Source organism: Strix uralensis, chromosome 29 (genome assembly GCF_047716275.1).
Source record: "Strix uralensis isolate ZFMK-TIS-50842 chromosome 29, bStrUra1, whole genome shotgun sequence".
Classification (NCBI taxonomy): domain Eukaryota; kingdom Metazoa; phylum Chordata; class Aves; order Strigiformes; family Strigidae; genus Strix; species Strix uralensis.
In genome coordinates this window covers 4346103-4364467 of record NC_134000.1, presented here as the reverse complement: position 1 = coordinate 4364467, position 18365 = coordinate 4346103, and the positions used below count along the sequence as shown (strand labels likewise).

General features: G+C 36.8%; 1 protein-coding gene across 2 annotated transcripts in view; it reads right to left on the bottom strand.

Annotated features, from left to right (window-relative positions):
• The window catches only part of LRRC4C (leucine rich repeat containing 4C), a 517448-nt gene that overhangs the window by 309570 nt on the left and 189513 nt on the right, over positions 1-18365 (bottom strand). Inside the window, exon 2 of one of the 2 annotated variants that reach the window (XM_074852551.1) lies at positions 6586-6675. The gene's annotated coding sequence lies outside the window, so the exon portion shown is untranslated. Of the gene's footprint in view, positions 1-6585; positions 6795-18365 lie in introns of those variants that run through there. The other variant, XM_074852552.1, reaches the window with a different exon arrangement.

Below are 18365 nucleotides of genomic sequence, written 5' to 3'. Positions count from 1 at the left end.
ATTTTGTTGGGAACAACATTAGTGCTTGAAACATTTTGAATATATTTTTTATAAGTCCAGTACATCAACAGACACATTCAGGTCCTCTTGTAATCTGGCAAGCGTGGCTTTTTTATCAGGAAGCTACAGTTGTACCACTGACTAATTTAACAGAATCATACAGACAACATGCTTAAAATACCACATTTTCCCATCGCCTGAATTCTTTTCCTATACCCATACACATAAATAGATCACGGTGAGGGTACAAGAGCAACAAAGTCCTGTGGCCATTAGTTTTGCTGTATTAAGTTTAAAAGGATCCATTTTAAATGGTGGATGGGGGAAAAACAACTCAAAACATTTGCAAATCCTCTCGACAGGCTGCTGAAAAATACATATTTTAAGTGACCTACATAAAAGCCTGAGAAAATGGAGCATATTATCTTTCTAAAACAACACATCCAGTAAAATACCTCCAAAAGCTTTACATTTTACCACTGATAATTACGTGCTCCCAGATCAGAATTTGCTTGCAAACTCAGAGCATGAGAATTAGTGGATCAAGATACCAAAGTATCAGGAAGATCTTTGGTGTCACTCTGCACCGAAGTGAAATATTTGGGGGAAAAAAAAACCCCACAGAAAAACTCATTGGTTGAAACAATACAGAGAAGATTTCACAACACAGGTGCTTAACTGACAGCGACTGAAGAGACAAGACTGGTTCAATTTTAAACTAGCTCTGCGTAACTAGTAGTGCCACTCTCTAGTAATAATTATCATGCCATAATAAAATGTGATGATTTTTTTCACGGTTTGTACCTTGAAGCACAAAAGAAAAAGCATTTTTCAACATTCATTCGCATACTGTACACAAGATGCCACAATGAATTACATCATGGGCAAAACTTGGAAAACCAAGTCTGGTAGATCACAAGGTAGAAGGGGTTTCTTATACTGACTTAAGTGTTAGCAATCTGTCAAGCAAAATTTGCTTTCTGCAAAGGATAGGATTTCCTGTTTAAATATCTGAAGTATGTTGCTTAAGTCTGAAAGAGTCACTGTAGACTCTCCTTAAAATTAATGGGGAAAAAAATACCAACTTCTATGGGACAATTCATCATACCTGTCTTAAAAACTCATGTAGGCAACACCTTCTAGAGAAGTCAGCTTCTGTCCTCTTATACAGAAGGATGCTGTGTAGTTAAATCTTAGACAGTTTCAGATACCTAAATTAACTAAGCTGAATCTAACCCTAAATGCCTTGGGAATTATTAGTCCTGTTGATTCCCTCACATCATATAATTACCCCACAATGGCTGTCTCAAGGGTCTAACTGGTTAAACTCTCATGCAATAAATCAAGGAAGAGATGAAGGTTTCTTCAACAGGACATTTGCAACTGACTCCATAAACCTCATGTTCTCTTCAGTGAGTCCTGACCAAGGTCAGAAGCAAACTACTGCTGTGACTACAAAAGAACGGGAAGCTGTTCATTTGGCACCCTCCTCGGTAATCATAAGCCAGTTGGAGAGAAACATTTGTAGTTTTGGGGAAGGGAAAAGAAATTAAAAGTGTTTTACATAACACACTATAAACATGTGGGAAGAAGCTAGGCTATCTTCGCATGAATTATAAAATTTTTTGTTTGAAATCACAAAATACACGAATAAACTTTTAACAGAAAAGACTACAGGGTCAGCAGACAGCAAAGACCTTGCAGCTCCTGCTGTGGTCTCCTCTGATGAGGAGCCCAAGGTGAGCAGTTACAGCAGTGAGGCAAAACCAAGCTATTAATAATGTTGACCAGGTGGAAAAGCTCCCCTTCTTCAGACAGCTTCCTTTGGGAATGATCTTGAAAAAGAAATTGTAGCTCTTCTTGAAAAATTAGTATTTTCTCTCTCAACACTCCACGGAGATCATCAACACGTAAATGATTGCAATCTGTATAATTTTTTTCATTATGAAAATCAAGAATGTTGCCTTGGTTATTCTGGATGAGAAAAAAAACCAAATCTAAGACCACTCTTCAACATCAAATATATGATGTTATTCTTTTGGCATTTTTATGAACTTCCTAGAATCCACTGACAGCAATAGATTTGTCCAGTATTCTACGAACATTTTGTTTTCTTTCCTGAGTGACATTTTAGTGGTTGTAGGTTTTGCTGGAGAATTGATTAGAATTTAGTATTACACAGGTACAATTGATAAAAGCATTAATCAAAGTAGGCCCTGCAGAAACTGTGAATAGATGTAGTGTCTATACAAAAATATAAACAGTATCAAAATAACAAAAAAAATCTCTAAAATAACAGAGAGAAAAGGACATAAACCAGATGTTTATTGAATATAAGGTGACTTAGTGGTTTATGATAAGGATGGAACGTACATGTCCAAAATGGATGCAAATGCAGCCTGATACGTTTGGATCACTGCATAAAAAGGGTTGTCAGAAACCACACGTGGTTTGTGTTGGTCTTGGGAACCCTGCATAACACTGTGCTAATGCTTTGTCAACACGCATCATGCACAAGCATCTTGTGGGTGAGATCATGAGCGTGTTAGGGCCATACCTTGTAGACCCTAAATATGGAGAGGCCATTACCACTGAACCCAGCCCGCACTCCTTTAACACAAGAATAGTGCTGAAGTTTCCATACTACAAAGTAATGGACTTTTGACTATAATTCAACAAAATTAACTACTACAAAAGCAATAGGGTTGTTTCCTCTTTCCTCCTTCCTAAAAGGGTAAAATTCAAAGGGGGTATTAGGTAGCTAAAAATTGTCACGGCTAGACCAAAAGCAGCCGAAGAAACTAAGAAATGCTACTAAATAGGCAGTAATTTCTTAACATCATTGACAATAAAGTCTTTTGTTCTTTAAGCTGACCTTAAAGACCAAAAAGAGAACCACAGTAAAAGATAATCACAGTAGATAACCAAAACCCCTCATATATAGTATCCGTGTCTTTCTGTGTATCACAAAAAGTGGCTTCTGGAAAGAAGCTTCATAAAGATGTTCAGTTGAGACTCTAATAGCAGTAACCTGTACGGGAGTTCTGCTCTACAGAATGCACACAGAAGTGTTTGCTTGAGTACACACACTACAAATTCCTCAACTTCAGACAGTAATTGAAGCTGATAAAACATCAAACATTTAAAATTACTTAAGTCACCACCCTTTTTGCCCCAAAGGAAAAAGATAACTTCAGCCCTACATATTAATAATCAGCCCTTATTATTTAAAATCTTTATTAGGTCTGCAAATTCAGTGCTCCTACTGTACCTCCCACGGTTCCCTCATAAATTTGCTTAAATAGAAAGAATAATTTCATTCTTACAATAAACTTGGACCAAAACTAAAAGTACAACATTGCGCACCCTTACAAGTATGAATCAATACCTTAACATCAAGGGAACTTATCATTATTATTACAAAATGCATGCCTGAAATTGCAAGGATTCAAAAGCGTTTTTATTTTAAATCAGTTTTTAAAGAGTATGATTTGTCTAACATGTTATTAGGACCTCTTCAGATGAAAGGAGAAAAATGGATTAATAACAAAGAGCATACTGATTGAAATCTAATTTCTATTATCACAGCTAAATTATGTTTTTGCATGCAAGCTGAAGCTGCGTATTTTGTGATACACAGTCCCCTAACATATTGTCACTTATTTCTCTGCTCTCAGAGACGTTTTCTGTTGAATTGAAAATAACAGTGCCTCAACTAACTATGCAGTATGAAATGCTTCCCATTAGCAGCCGATTCTCTAACAAGAGAAAGAAATAAATTAATCATTCCCAAATACTGTTTTCAAATGCAGAACAGTATCCACATAAAACCCCTTTAAAAATAATATAAACCTGGATTATTATCAACACTACTCAGATGATTAATTTTTTTTTCCCCCCAAATTACACAGCAATAAAACTCCTCACGCAGAATTTCTACTCCACGAAATAATAATATTTTGTAAAAACACTGAATTCTCTGAATCAGGAAGAACTCTAGGAAATGAAGGACATTAAGGACAGTAAAGAAAAAAAGAGAAACAGCAGGAGCTGCCCCAGGTTCACAAACAATGCAGCGTCAGTACTTAAAAATCCTGCATGCTGATCCAGTGTTGGGGTTAATTTGCCCCCAGAAGTGATGCTCTCAGTGCAGGATCAGCCTTCTCAGCACGGAGAGCTCCAGCTCCAACCACATCTCCCCAGCCTTCGGCGTCCCTGTCGCAGAGCTACTCCAGGGCTCGCCACTCCTGGCTTTCCAAGGCTGCCAAACACTCACATTAAGCTGCAGGGACTCGGTAGTAGGGAACCATCAGTTTGAACAGGGACTGCTCGGGCTTGGTATCTCTTCACACCAGGACAGCCCAGCACTAAAAAAGCACGGCTAAGAGCACAGCCCAATTTCTACCCTCCAGGCTTCGTGGCAGACAGCTTTCATTATAGAACTGCGCGTAAGTGGCTTCTCACATATTGCACTGGCATTACTAAAAGTTATCAGATGGGCTGTTGTGTTGAAAGACTGAGGACATCTATTTTAGTTTCTAACAATTTGCATTTTCTGATGTGAAAACATTTTCTTGAAAAACGTAGATCAGTTCTCATCAGTAGCAGCGTCACCCCGTTGCTGCCAGAATACCTTTGATTGCTGAATGTGCTGCAAATCAAACACCCGCTGCACATGTGTTTCGTTATCTTGTTAGGTGCTATACGTATATTAGCACTGTGTGTAGTGCACCTTTTGCTACCCTTTTACGGAAACAGGGACTAGGAGTCAGTACCTGCCAGAAAGCAAAAAGAAGAACTGGGAATCATAAAATTACAAGGGCTGTGAGAGCAGGAAATGTAAATGATGGGACGTCATATACAGAAAGCTGAAGCTTCCTGGTCAGCTACCGCAAGAGTTACGCAGTCATATTAGCCCAACTGCAATCTAACTTTTAGTCTGGACAATAAGATGCTACTAATCCATTTAATTTTTATTTCAAATTGATCTCTTCTATCACAAAATCGAATGAGCACATCAAGTAAAAGAATTCATCTTCGCAGCACGGTGACGAAAAATCTATTTTCTTTCCCTAACAATGAAAAATTTTATCTTAAATCATGTGATCATGACACTGAAAGCATTTGTGAGCAACAAAAATATACAGACATTGGGAAGGGATGACTGTGATTTTATTTTCCCCCCAGTCTAATCCTGCGTGAAGCTACAAACACCCATGTCAACTTTCTAGCTAAAACAAGAATTTTGATACCACACCTCCGATGTGTTGACCAGAGGACTATTTTTGCATCTTCTTGTTGTCAGTCTTTCAGCAAAGAACACAGACAAGCTGCAGTTCCCTTTGCATAGGTTTTAGATCCCAGTTTGGAAACCCCTGCCCTACTCTACAGTTGAACAGACAGATTCAAATCACTCTTTCCTTCTGTTGATAAGTTTATTTGCAAAAAGACCATCACTTATTAAGTAATTTGTTATTTAGAGTTGTTAGGAAAGTTTACACGAACAAAGACAGCTAACGGGCTGTGTGGCAAACCTCGCATTTAGGGTCTCACTAGTCACATCATATATATGACTAGTCACACGTATATATGACACATCACCTCAGTCAGCTGATATCATTTCCAATCTTGGACTGGAGCTTTTCTAAAAACAGTGACAGGAATCATGCTGAAAATAATAACAGGATGCTCAAAATCCTCCTTCTGTGCAAGTGCATGACTATTTGAATGACAGATACTCAATCCCCAAAGAGTGGAACCAATAAAATCATCCCCACAAATGTTTGTGCACAAAAAAGACTGAAACAACATCATGAACTAAGTCGAATCAATTAGCCTCTCAAAAGTCAAAGGAATAGAGTTCAAATGAAAAGAATTCCAACATTAACCTCCAGAACCGGACCTTTATCAGGCAAGAAATGCTTATGGCAATAAATTATATTTAATGAAATTAAATATAATCAGAAGAAAATTTAAGATTATTATTCCACTAGCAATATCAGAAACAATATTTTTGCCAAACTGCAACAATGCTCAGGACATGTTGCTGTGGGAAAGGATAAATGGCCTTTTCACCTTCCCTTGTGTACTAGTGCATTAAGTCAGATAAGGTCATTAATATTGCTTAGTGTCTTCTCAAAACCGAAGATTTTAATTGGCATTTACTTTTCTGTCAGCCATTGTGTGGCCTTGTTTTTGCAGTTCCTACTGTTAAAGATCACAATACTGCTATTTTGGGGGAGGCTCACAAATAAAGAAGTTTATCTAGTGTCAGGTCATTTTCCTAACGACGTAGGCCCTGTATAATTTTTTTTTAGAGCTTTGTTTATCAATTACCATTAATCTTGACTTATGTTGCTATGGTCTTTCCCGAGCAAAGCTTATGAATGCATAGCAGACTCTGATGGAGATTAATGTGCAGAGTAAAAAAGGGGACAAAAATACCTTCAGAAAGTTATGACCTCAGACATAATTTGTCATAGTACCTTATCATCTCTAAATAATGGTTTCTTTGTTAAAATCAGATCATACCCACTAGCTAAACTGAACACAGAACCAGTGTTACAGTAAATGTATTACACTTACATGTTGTTCAGAACACCCAGTAGAACATCAGCTTGTTTGCTTTCTGCATCAACAAATGATCATGATTTCTCTCAATAAAGAAATTCATTTCTGGAAAGACAAAAAAAACACAAACAGAACAAAACATGATGTTAAATGATTGGCAGTTTATTCAGTAGTTGCACTGCGGTAATATATGAAAATGTAAAATCTCAGCTGGGAAATTTACAGGAACATGCTACAATTTCATCAAAGAACCTGCATAACGAAATCTTTATTTTTGAGTGTGATCATGCTATTAACATTTTATGAGAGTCAAGAATATATTTCATATATAGGTAAAAAGCTACTTGAGCCTCAGGTAGTTTCTTTATTATTTCTGCTTTATTTTGTTCTGCTGGGAACAAAATTTTTGCTTTTCAGGAAGCCCACATTCCCAATTTCAACCAGAAAGACCATTCATAAATACTCTAAAAGAAAATGGAATCTCAGCCAAAAAAAAAAACCCACATATTTTCTTGGGAAAAAAACATCACATTTTCCTTGAATATTAATGGCAGAAGGATCTGAAGGACATCCTGTAGATTTTATCCCAGAGTAGCTCCCTTTTTGCCTTTTCAATATTATTAATGAGAATACATGAAGAAACAAGTAGGCTGAATAATAGACTCTTACGGTGAAATCAATTTAACAGTGGAGTAGACTCCCAAGAAGATGAAGAATCTCTAAAGGTAGATATAGTACAATTTATGAGATCCAGTCGATTCCTGCTGCTCTGACAGAAACTTAAGAGAGCTTAACATTTCCTCTAGTAGGAAATAAAACTGATTTTAAAGTTTTTTGCCTCTTGCACCTGTAAACAAATATCTTCTAGTTAGTGTGGTTAGTAAGTTTTATTTCTTGCTTATCCTAAAATATCCAAACACGGTAAGATTTCCAGTCAAGTGTTGTGGAAGGTTCCTTGCTGTCAACAGAGAATTTCAAACATTTTTGATAAGTGACCACACTCTCGCAGTCTCCTGAATTATGAATTTAAACCTGGTGACAATAGGTTTGGGTTTTTTACTTATTCTTTGTGACCCCTTGTGAACAAGTCCTCAGCCATCCTACAGGTAAGGATGCTAACTACTGAGAAAAAATGACTTAGAGGCTTTTAGATGTTTAAAACCTTCCAAGATTGAGAGAAAACACTACTGAGGGTGAGCTGCAGTGAGAGAATCTGTTGGGTTGTCTAATAAGTCCACTTAATAGCTAAAGCCTCATCAAACACTTAAAAAGAAACAAGTGATGGCACCCAGGTGCTCATGGAATGAGTGCAGGTACATGATACAGCTCTCCAGTTTTGTCAGCCCTTCATGGAACAGTGATTCTGACATTATCTATCCATAAAGAAATTGAGATTGGCTGTAAGCACACATGGCCAAGTTGAGCTTGGATTACGATGTTAGAAATACAGATATAGAAACGCAACAGTACAACTTAAATGATTAGAAACATCTCAAAAGAATCACCTTGTTCTGGTAATTTTCAGGCACACATCGGTAATCGGGACTTTCAACAAATTTCACCCTTCAAGAATTTCAGAGTTAAGCAAATGAGAACGAATATTAGAAGCTTAAAAAGGTACAAAATACAGAGTTACATCTACGGGCTGGTAACAGCAAATTATTTTTCATTGCTAGTTCAGTTCTGCCAGCTACCTGGAGAACTATTTGCTCCTCTCAGAAGATGCTCAGTGACTCTTATTACTTAACCAATTAAAAGGGACTGAATTGTGCTCAGTTCCTTGACAAATGTGCACTGAGGACTAGAAATCAGTGTGATGACATAGGACAAATTTGGAAGCAAAGGCACATATTTGAGAAGCAAATTATAGAGCCAATGTGCTGTAGTGGAATATACCTCACATGTGTAAAGCAAGTAAGGCTGGCCAGTGTGGGCTGGCAGAAAGCAATCAGAGTGCTTGCCTAAAAAAGGTGCAGTCTTGATAGAAGTCATCTTCAAACCATGGAAATGAAAACTTTCCTTCCAGAATCTGCCAAAGTAAACTGCCTTTTCTTCATTACCTTAGTCCTATAGAAACGTGCATACTTTTAAATGGGTGGAAAAAAGCCAGGTGGTGAGATAGTAGGTAAAACTTCTTAGTATATGAGGGGGAAAAAAAAAAAAAAAACAAAACCATAAAAAATAGAAATACTGCTTAATTCTTCTGTTTAGGATATTCCCAATCATCTTTTGCCTGGTTGGTGACTTCCAGTTGTTCAAAAGTCATATAGGATTTCACAGGGAGTAGAGAAAAGTATCATATGAAACACAGTAAAATAATATTTAAATTTCTAAGCTAGATATCTATAGCCTTTCCCTCACCAAACTATGTCTCCTGTTAAAAAAGAATTCCAAAGATTCATTCATATGCAGCTCACCTCCCCTGACTCTCATCACCATGTCTCCACAGGATCAGGTAAAAGACAACTTATTCCTGTCTAAGAATGCAGCATTTTGAGGCAGCCTCTCAGACTTGGATCATAGAGTTAAGCTTTGTTTCACAGACGGGTGTGTGGCCACACAGTACTAGGACTGCCACCTAAGAGTAGACACATGGTTAGGGCCTGCAGATGGCTACACAGAAATATCTAGCTGCTGGTATAATCTACATATTGTGAAAATGCAGGGTGTGGAAGCCTATGCAGTGTATGGAAGCAAAGATCACTGGAATAAAAATATTACCAATTTGAGAGAGAAAAAAATTAAATGAAACCAGAGAAATGTAAAATTTGGAAAATAAAATCCATTTACTGACATTGAAGACGTCATCAGTATGGACCATCATAGGATACAGCTCTGGGAAGAGGAAGAGTATGATGGGTTCAGGAAACATCTTCTTTTCAGACATCTGTTATATGCTCACTTACCCCCAAAATATCATACGATATTTTCTCACATCTAATATTTTTCTAAACCCTTCCCTTACAAAATCTTATAACTCTTTTGGTAGTTAGAATTCACATTTTGCCCCAGCCTTTCCAATTTTATCCTTACATAGACATTACTTCTATACGTAGCTACAACTTCTTTATCCTTTTAATGAAATTTCTAATGTTTAGATTCTTACGAGCTGAGGTTACTACGTTGTTTTTCTACCATGCACCATTTTTAATTTTTTTTTTTTGCCACAAAGGCAACCTGTAGCACTACCATGCAAGATAAATAAAGTTTTCTGGATAACAGAAAGAGCAACTGAGTTGACACAAGGCCAACCAATTAGCCCACAACAAAATACGTGTGGATTTACAGCGTTCAGTGCTAGTCGGTCCCTTTAAATTAACTTAGAGCAGCGTAAAGTAATAGTGTAGAGGGGACTAAAGCAATGCTTTTAGTAAGCAAAATAGGAACAAGATGTAACAACAGAGCTTCTTCTGCTGGAAAAACCCCACTAAGTTGTGCCTAATTTCAGCAGTGTTGTGGAAAACAGAAGAGCCAGTTAAGGACTCGGCTTCAGGTTCAATTTTCATCTTGAAAATGGATTAGCTTACCTGGATCTTATATAACATTGCTCTTACATTTAGAATTAATTCTTTACCTTAAAAATATTAGAATGCCAATACAGCAGAGTGGCATGGACAACTACTCAATCAAAGTCCCTCTGGGAATTCCGAACACAGCAACTGTCTAAGACCCAACACAACAGCAGTACAAAACAATTCAAGTTAGCATTGGCTTTATTCAAACAGAAATTTCAGAAGTTATACAGCTAGGCAGAATTAATTGTAAGGGCTCAGGTTTTGGTCAATACTTCTACTGCTAAAAAGCCAAGCAATAGATAATGCAATTACTACAGGAAAGCTCAGCTTTAGTTTTATGTTCCATCCAGAAGGGAAGGTGAAAGCTTCAAACCTTTTTCTAAGGCACTGGTTCAATACAGAGTCATTAGGGCAGAGCAGTACCTATAATTCACAAGCTTTGGTTTGTTTTACAGCTGCAGCATAAGGACAGTTAGTGAAGGCTGCTCATAGGAAGTGAATTGAGTAGCTCTTTAAGCTTCCAGGTGTGTTACAGAGCTTTTGAGAAATTACTCAGATTATTGCAAAAAGTGCTGCAGCTGCAAGGACAGTCACGATGTTAGGTGGCGTTGCTTTTAACAATTGCACTATATCTTGCAACTAAATTACAAAGGTTTCGGAATTTTTCTCTTGCAACACCGCTGGATAGACGTACTCTTTCCTAGTACAACCTTCCTCTCTCTTTCCTTCCTAAAATAAATGCACTGAACGATGCCAAGTACTGCCCAGACAAGACATTATTTTTAGTTCAGTCAACCTATTTTCAGAATTTACCAACATCATGAAAGACTGCAGAATCATTTCAGAGTCCAGAACAGTGCTGCTGCCTCCCAGTAAGAGCTATTTCAGGCTGGCACACTGACTGTTGAGAGAATACTGCAAATAATGTAGGCATTAGCTAATATTTTCCCCATTTTAGCCAAATGCTTTACGATTCTCTTTTAAACACCATTCCTGTATTTCCCATATTTCAAAATGCAGGATCTAATCTCCGGAGAGAAAAAGAAGGCAAAAAAGAAAATTCATTTCTGGCACTCTGTGTGTGTTACTGGGGAAAAGGAATCACAGAAAACCAGGCCAGGTATTTGTGAATCCTGGTCACTCACAGAACTGTGAGGTATTTTAAATCAATGGACTTTAAGGTGCCCTGGCAAGAAACACTCAAAATCTACAGGTTAATGCATGCAAGTTTCACTTCATTTTCCTTATCTCCCTCATGAACTTTGCCATGTTACTTAATCTTCCAATTTACTGAGGAGGAAATAAGAGTTTCTGGAGATTACTGATGGCAAATAGGTACACAGCTCAGAAAGAATAAGGTCAGACCATAAGTTTAAACAGGCTTTACATGCTTTCAGGCCTGAAATTGCAGCTCTGCATGTAAAGAAACTAAAGCCAGTTTGGCTGCAGTATTTCTACACTCTCAAAAGCAAATAGAAAGAAGACCCACACTGTATCAGTTAAAACAGAATTGAGAAAACAATACATAAATGTTACATTTCAATTCTGAGACTGTCTCAAAATGTAAGATGTTACTTAATTCCTCTTTGTTGTGTTTATAAACATGTAATCCAATTGTTGGCTGTTCCTTAGGATTTTGTGAATGCTGCAGAATGCTTCTTGTCTAGGAGGTCTTCAAACATTGATTATCTCCGTGACATCAAAGTACTCGCATGAAGTTACAAACAGCATTAAAACAGTAGACGACTTAAAAGCAGTCCAAGCAATGCCACAGGAGCTCCATGTCATTCCCGTAAACTTGATGGATGGAGTATTTCAAAAATAACATGACTGCAGGAACTACAGTAAGGTAACAGTGTACTGTCAGTTATAATAAAACCAGGAGACAAATCTGAGGCAGCAAGCCATACACTGATCTGTTCTTCAGATCTCACAGGGTGATGGTTACTTTGTGGTTTTCGTTAAACTCAAAACCTACAGATTATTTTCAAAAGTTCCTGCCCGTTGCTGAGACAGATGCTTTTCATAATAGTATCTAAAAGGATATAACATTCATGAAATCAGTTACCAAGTAGTAATTATAGTTCTGTTGTACAAACTTTGCAATCATTTGACTTAATTATACTCATACCCCTGCATATAAGTGCCTGCACATATGATTATATTCAGAACACAACTTACACATTTGCTTAAGTTAAAATTTATCCTTAAATATAATTGAAATTTTGGGTTTAATCAATGCTTTTAAACTGAATTAAAATCCTAATGTTCTGTTCAGAATAAAAATGGTCTTATGAATAGGCATAAGAGCTTCCTATGTCAGTTATGAAAAAAAGAGCCAGAGAAAAGGCACAGTGTCGAACCGAACTATGAATCCTAGGTGTCTTGATATCAAAGCAAAAAGGGGTTTCAACTGAGAATACATACTTTCTGCAAATCATCATATTTATTTTTATGTGTTTATTTACAATTATTTAAATATTTATTTAAATTTTTTATTTAAATATTGGTATTTTAGGGGTATTGGCCAAATTCTACCATATTTTTGAGGATGTTTTAGATCAGTATTATCAGGAAAGAAACTAGCCATCATGAATAAATCTAAAAGCAAATACTAGAATACATACTGAAGTAAATTGAATATTACATGGAAAATATCAAATATTTAAACAACACTTACCACCTCCTCCAATTCACAGTTCAAAATTTTCCATTACATTGATTAGTTGTATAACCTTTCAATAGAGAAATAAATCTGCAGAGATAATTGAAACTAATCAAAATTTAACAAGTGTTAGCTATGAGCTTGAAAGTGTTTGAGAATTATCCACAGATGAGCTGTTATGAACATGAGATAAATATTTATTACAACATTATTATTAAGAAATTAATAACTTCTTTAAAATGAGTTCACATTTTTTGACCTACGTATTCAAAAAGAGCTAATTATTCATCTAGTTTCACACAACCACACTGTATTTTCAGAACATTCATGACAAAGCACGGCATGAAACCTTGTAACGGTGTGTAAGCAGAATCTTGACTAATCCAAATCGCCAGTCAAAGAAATGAAACAATTCGACCAAATGGAACAATATGTATCGTTATTTTTTTGTGCCGTCTTCTTTTAATTTAGAGTTTAAATAGGAATCGTTTTATTGCTAACTGATTTTTAGTCATGACAGCTGGAAACCAACCCATACTGGAAGCCTCTGCAAAAGATTGTGTAAGGACAGTTTGAAAGATGATCAGAAGAAAGGAAACTTAATGCAAGCAAGGTCATCCCAACCACTAAAAGAAGCAGAAGAGAAGGCATAGAGCTGAGAGTGAAAGAAACAAGGGAAGGAAATTACATGTAGGGTTGAATGGATGTTGTGTTTTAAGCCCAGTAGGCAGCTCAGCACACACAGCTGCTCGCTTACTTCTCCCCCTGCAGTGGGATGGGGGAGAGAATCGCAAGGGTAAAACTGTGAAAACTCATGGGCTGAGGTAAAGATAGCTTAATAAGGAAAAATACAGGGGGAAAAAAAAAAAAGGGGGGGCAAAAAAACACCAAACAGAAAAAAGAAGTGATGAGAAAACCCCAGCCAAACCCAGCATCTTGTGCCCCCACAGCCTGCTCGCTGATGGGGTGGGGTGAGAGGCAGAAAAGGCCTTGACTCTGTGGAAGCACTGTTCTAAATTTCTGCCCATTCTTCCTGCACATCAAATACTCTTTCCGCAATTTAGATTCACTTAGAAGACCTCCCACGCTTCTCTCCTGCTCCACTACTGCACCATAATGGTCATTCTGATTTAGATTATTTTATCTGAGTCATGATTTTATCCTGAACAAACATAGTCCATTCCCCCATCGTCATTACAAGTTGCTGAAATGACTTTAGGAATATACATATATGTAAAAATATACAGATTGTTACATAAAACTACATTTTCTCAGGTGCTCTAGTACAAGGAAATAACTTCTGTAAGTGCCGAGAATGCATTTTATAGAATTGTGTAGGTTGGAAAAGACCTTTAAGATCATCGAGTCCAGCCGTAAAAGAATAAGAATACATTAACAGAAATTACAAACGTGTGAGTCCACTCTCTATTTCTAGAAAAATAATGGAGCAAACAATAAGACTGAGGAAAAAAAAACCCACAACTTCAATGAACAGCAAAGCTACAACGTGTTTACTTATTATAGAACAGATTCTAAAAGACGATCCTGACTGGTTTTAATGGCATTTTAAAATCAGTGGATGGAGAGACAGCAAGGTTCTAATACAGCTGGATTTTAGAAAATCATTATCCAATAAAATCTTAATCTCAAAATGAACCAAAATTAGTTTGGATAACATTAAAAAAATAATAATGAAAGTGTGGTTTTCAGTAAAGATTTGCTGTAGATTAGTATAATAGAAACAAGGAATAACCTCTTCCATACAGATTTTACAGTTAGGGGCCAATCCAACATCACCATCAAATAGGGATAAAGAACTTCACATGCCTTTTCCACCTGATTCTTATTTACAGCATAAAATAGAACAGACTTCTCTCTCAGTTTCTCTCCTAACAGGAGAAAGAATAAAATGGCCACAGAGAAGGATCTTTCTTACCAAATTCAAAGACACTTCAGTGAAAAATCTAGGCTAATAATTATAAGTATCATTACTTGTATGTTCCATTCCTTTGATTTTTTGAGAAGGAAAATAACAGTTTCAAGCAAAACTTTTATTACGAAAAATCACTCACATTAATGACATTTTTTCTGGTCAAAACCAGACAGACAAATATTCAACATCCCAATTAATTTAAACATTTTTATCTGGGATCTGGGAACAAGTAAAGCAGGGTCTTGAACCTGAAACTCCCACATTAGAAATCAGTATCCTGCTAATGACCTATTGACTTTTCTGCATTTTTTCCCTTGACTTTCTTTGATGAAGAATGGGGGGAAAAATGTAAAATCTTTTAAAAAAATCCACAATAGCAAAAAGCACGATTTGGTAACTGAGACTTGACATCTGGTGCACAACTAAATGCAACACTAATAATACACTTTCATCCACCCACGTAAGGTCTCTCAGTATCTGAGAAGAAAATCACGTTCAGAACTTGTAACATCTGTCTTTTTTACCTCACAGTTCATTTATGTATTTGCACACAAATTCTTTGAGGACAGAACACAGCAAAAGCTTCTGTATTTTCCAGATCTGTTGATCTTCAGTTTCAGTGTCATATTTTGACAAGGTTACTGCAGTATATGTGAATAGAAAAATCAAAAATACTTTTGAATCCAAACAAACTGAAGAACGTGAATTTTCAGGAGTGTTAAAATATTTCAAAACACTTGGGAATGGAAATTTGGTGTAGCTGATTGACTATAAAAATGCAATATTCAATTACATTTGAAATCTCATTCTATATGGAGTGGGTTGCTCTGGTTTCAGTTAACTTTACAGGAGAAAGAAATGTAGGACTTTATTGAAAAATCTAGTTACAGATATACTAATTTTTTCTGCATTTATACTGTCTAAAAAGTTAATAATCACATCAAAGTAACCTAATAACCATCACTTCATTTACTTGTTCTCCATGACTAATATCAATAAATACTGGCCAGCTTTATCATTTTGGTTTAAACATGCTTATGAAAATATTTATTAATTCTGGTCACAGAACCAGGATTATGAACTGTTAGACCAGCTTCTCCAGACAGAGAAAACACCTGAAGTTTTATGAATAACACACACAACTGAGCAAGGTAAGAGTGGGAGATGGAAAGTTTATGTCATTAGTAAGGGAGAATCTTTCTCCTGGTTCTCACTTCCAAGGCAACATCCATCTCAAGTTGAGACCTTGAAGTGATAGAAGTGGTACAGAGCCAGACAACTATTTCACATCAATCTTTAGGACTTTAATGTTTACTTATATTAAATTTTCCTCTGTCCTTTGAAGGAACCGAGAAAAACTTTCAGACAAAGAAGATACTTTTAAAATACATGTAGTGAGCATATTTAAAAAGGGGGAAATGAGATATAGATTCCAGGATTATAATGATGATGATTAAAAGAAAAAACAACTCAAATGAAAAACTCACAAAATGCTGCCAGACTAAAGCAGGAAAATAGAAATGAACAGGAATTATTTGGTAATTGTTTTAAAATTAAAGAAACATGGAAATCAGAACTGTTTATAATTGTTAGTGTTGGTTCATTTCTTATGGTGGCTGAAGAGGGGAAACCTAGGAATTAGATCAGTCTGACATACGGACAAGTAAAGGAAAAAAGTAAATCAGTGAAAGAGAGCTCTGGCCTCCTCACGCCTATTGCATTCAATCCAGAATATCTGAAAGATGAGAAAGGCCTTAGGAATACTTTAGGAATTGACTGTATCTCCACAACAGATACCAGTTTCTCTACTCTGTTTCTTTCCCTTCTTACTGCCTCAAGAGGACAGACTGGAGAAATAGCAGTAAAAATAACAGGAATTGCCAGTATATTTTGAGACTGTAGAATTAGTGGCAGTTGTGTTTTCTCAGAAGTGAGGTGTTGAACCAGTGCAGTTTTGAAGATTCCTTTCTTATGACAATGGTTGTTGTGATGAGAGCAGCAAAAGTCAGGCCATGAATCCACTTACAATGAAATAATTGCAGCACAAGTAGTCAGACAGACAAATGTTCTAAACTGTGCAGTTTTAAGGTTATGGTATGCCAGTAATTCTCGGTGCCAACACTGCAAGGGTATGAATTTTCTATTCTTAAGAACATTTTTACAGTGACCAACCTGTATTCCTGGCAGGAGCAACCCACAAGAGAAAACTGATTTCCTAAGACATGCTCAGTCACACTCCTTGGGTAGAAGTAACCAGTAACAAGACCTTGACCAGGAGGCTCCTGATTCAGAGCTCAGGTACCATGGCACAGAGGCATTAAACACGTATGTGAGTAATTTCCCATGCACACCAGAGCCCCAAATGTGCAGCAGCCAGTTGGTAAATACAACACAGTCAATCCCAACACTTCTATTTCCTACTTCATCCTTCAAGTTAACCTTTTAAAAGCTTACCCAGAAGACCAACTCTTCACTCCTATCTCCTGGCTCATTACAAAAATACTATCTCCTCCTATATGAAAACCAAAGGATACTGATTTAGATAGTGAGAAGAACCAGAAATATGTGCATGGGTGACTCAGGCACTGTTTGGTCCCTAGGAGGATGGCTGCGCTCTTGCACCATCAGGATGTTGCTGAGAGCCCTGCCTCAACTGCTCTTACAACCTTTCCCGGGGCATAGCTGCAAACCCAACCAAGATCAAACCATCAGTTTCATAAACAAATGTGCTTTTCAGTTCAATGTGGAATATCCCACAGCTAATGCTTCAGATCTAATTTCTTAACAATATAGGAAGAGAGGACAGAGAGTTGATGTTTTTCAATAGAAGAGGAGTTTTATTGTTGCTATGGTAATAAAGATATTTTTTTTGCTTTCTTTTGTGATACTCTACAGTTGGTAGGCTTTAAGCTTTCAGACTGGACAATCAAGCTTCCTCTCCTACACATCAACAATTTGCCATAAAGAAAAGTAAAAAAATGTCTGCAATCACATCAAAATAAATTTGTTTGAAACTAAGTAGATTTTTAAGCTTTTACAGGGCAAACCACAGTAGTTGATTGGACCACAGTAGCATGTGTTTCTGCAGTCTTGAGTAAATAAAAATTGTGATCCAAATAACCTCTAAAGAAAAAATTTGTTACCCTAAAGAAAAAAAAAAAATTTCTACCATATGGTAGGATTTCTAGTAGAGAGGAGGCTGAGGTCTTTTCTGTGTTGTCCCTTTTTATATTCCATTCTGAGATCTCCCATGAAATCTGAAGAGGCAAACTGCCAAGTCTGTTCTTTCCTACAGGAAGTCTTATGACTTCAGTGAGAAGCAGTGTGTCCCCAAAGAACTGGGGTCTGAGTCAAAATATCTCCAAATACAGTTACAAGAGGACTTTTACACCAAAGCAGGATTTGTTAGTTTTTTGCTATGGAAAACAACACATTGTTTTCTTTCCCAATACAAAAAAACACAAGAATAAACTGGAGAAAGTCCAGCGAAGGGCCACCGAGATGGTCAAGGTTGGGGTCACTTGCCCTGTGAGGAGAAACTAAGTGAGCTGGGCTCATTCAGCCTACAGAATAAATGACTTGGGCGTTGGGGGTGGCAGAGGCAGTTCCTACAGGAGGATATCTTCACAACGGTGCAAGGAAGGAAGTCAAGAAACAACAGACCTAAGTTGAAACAAGAGAG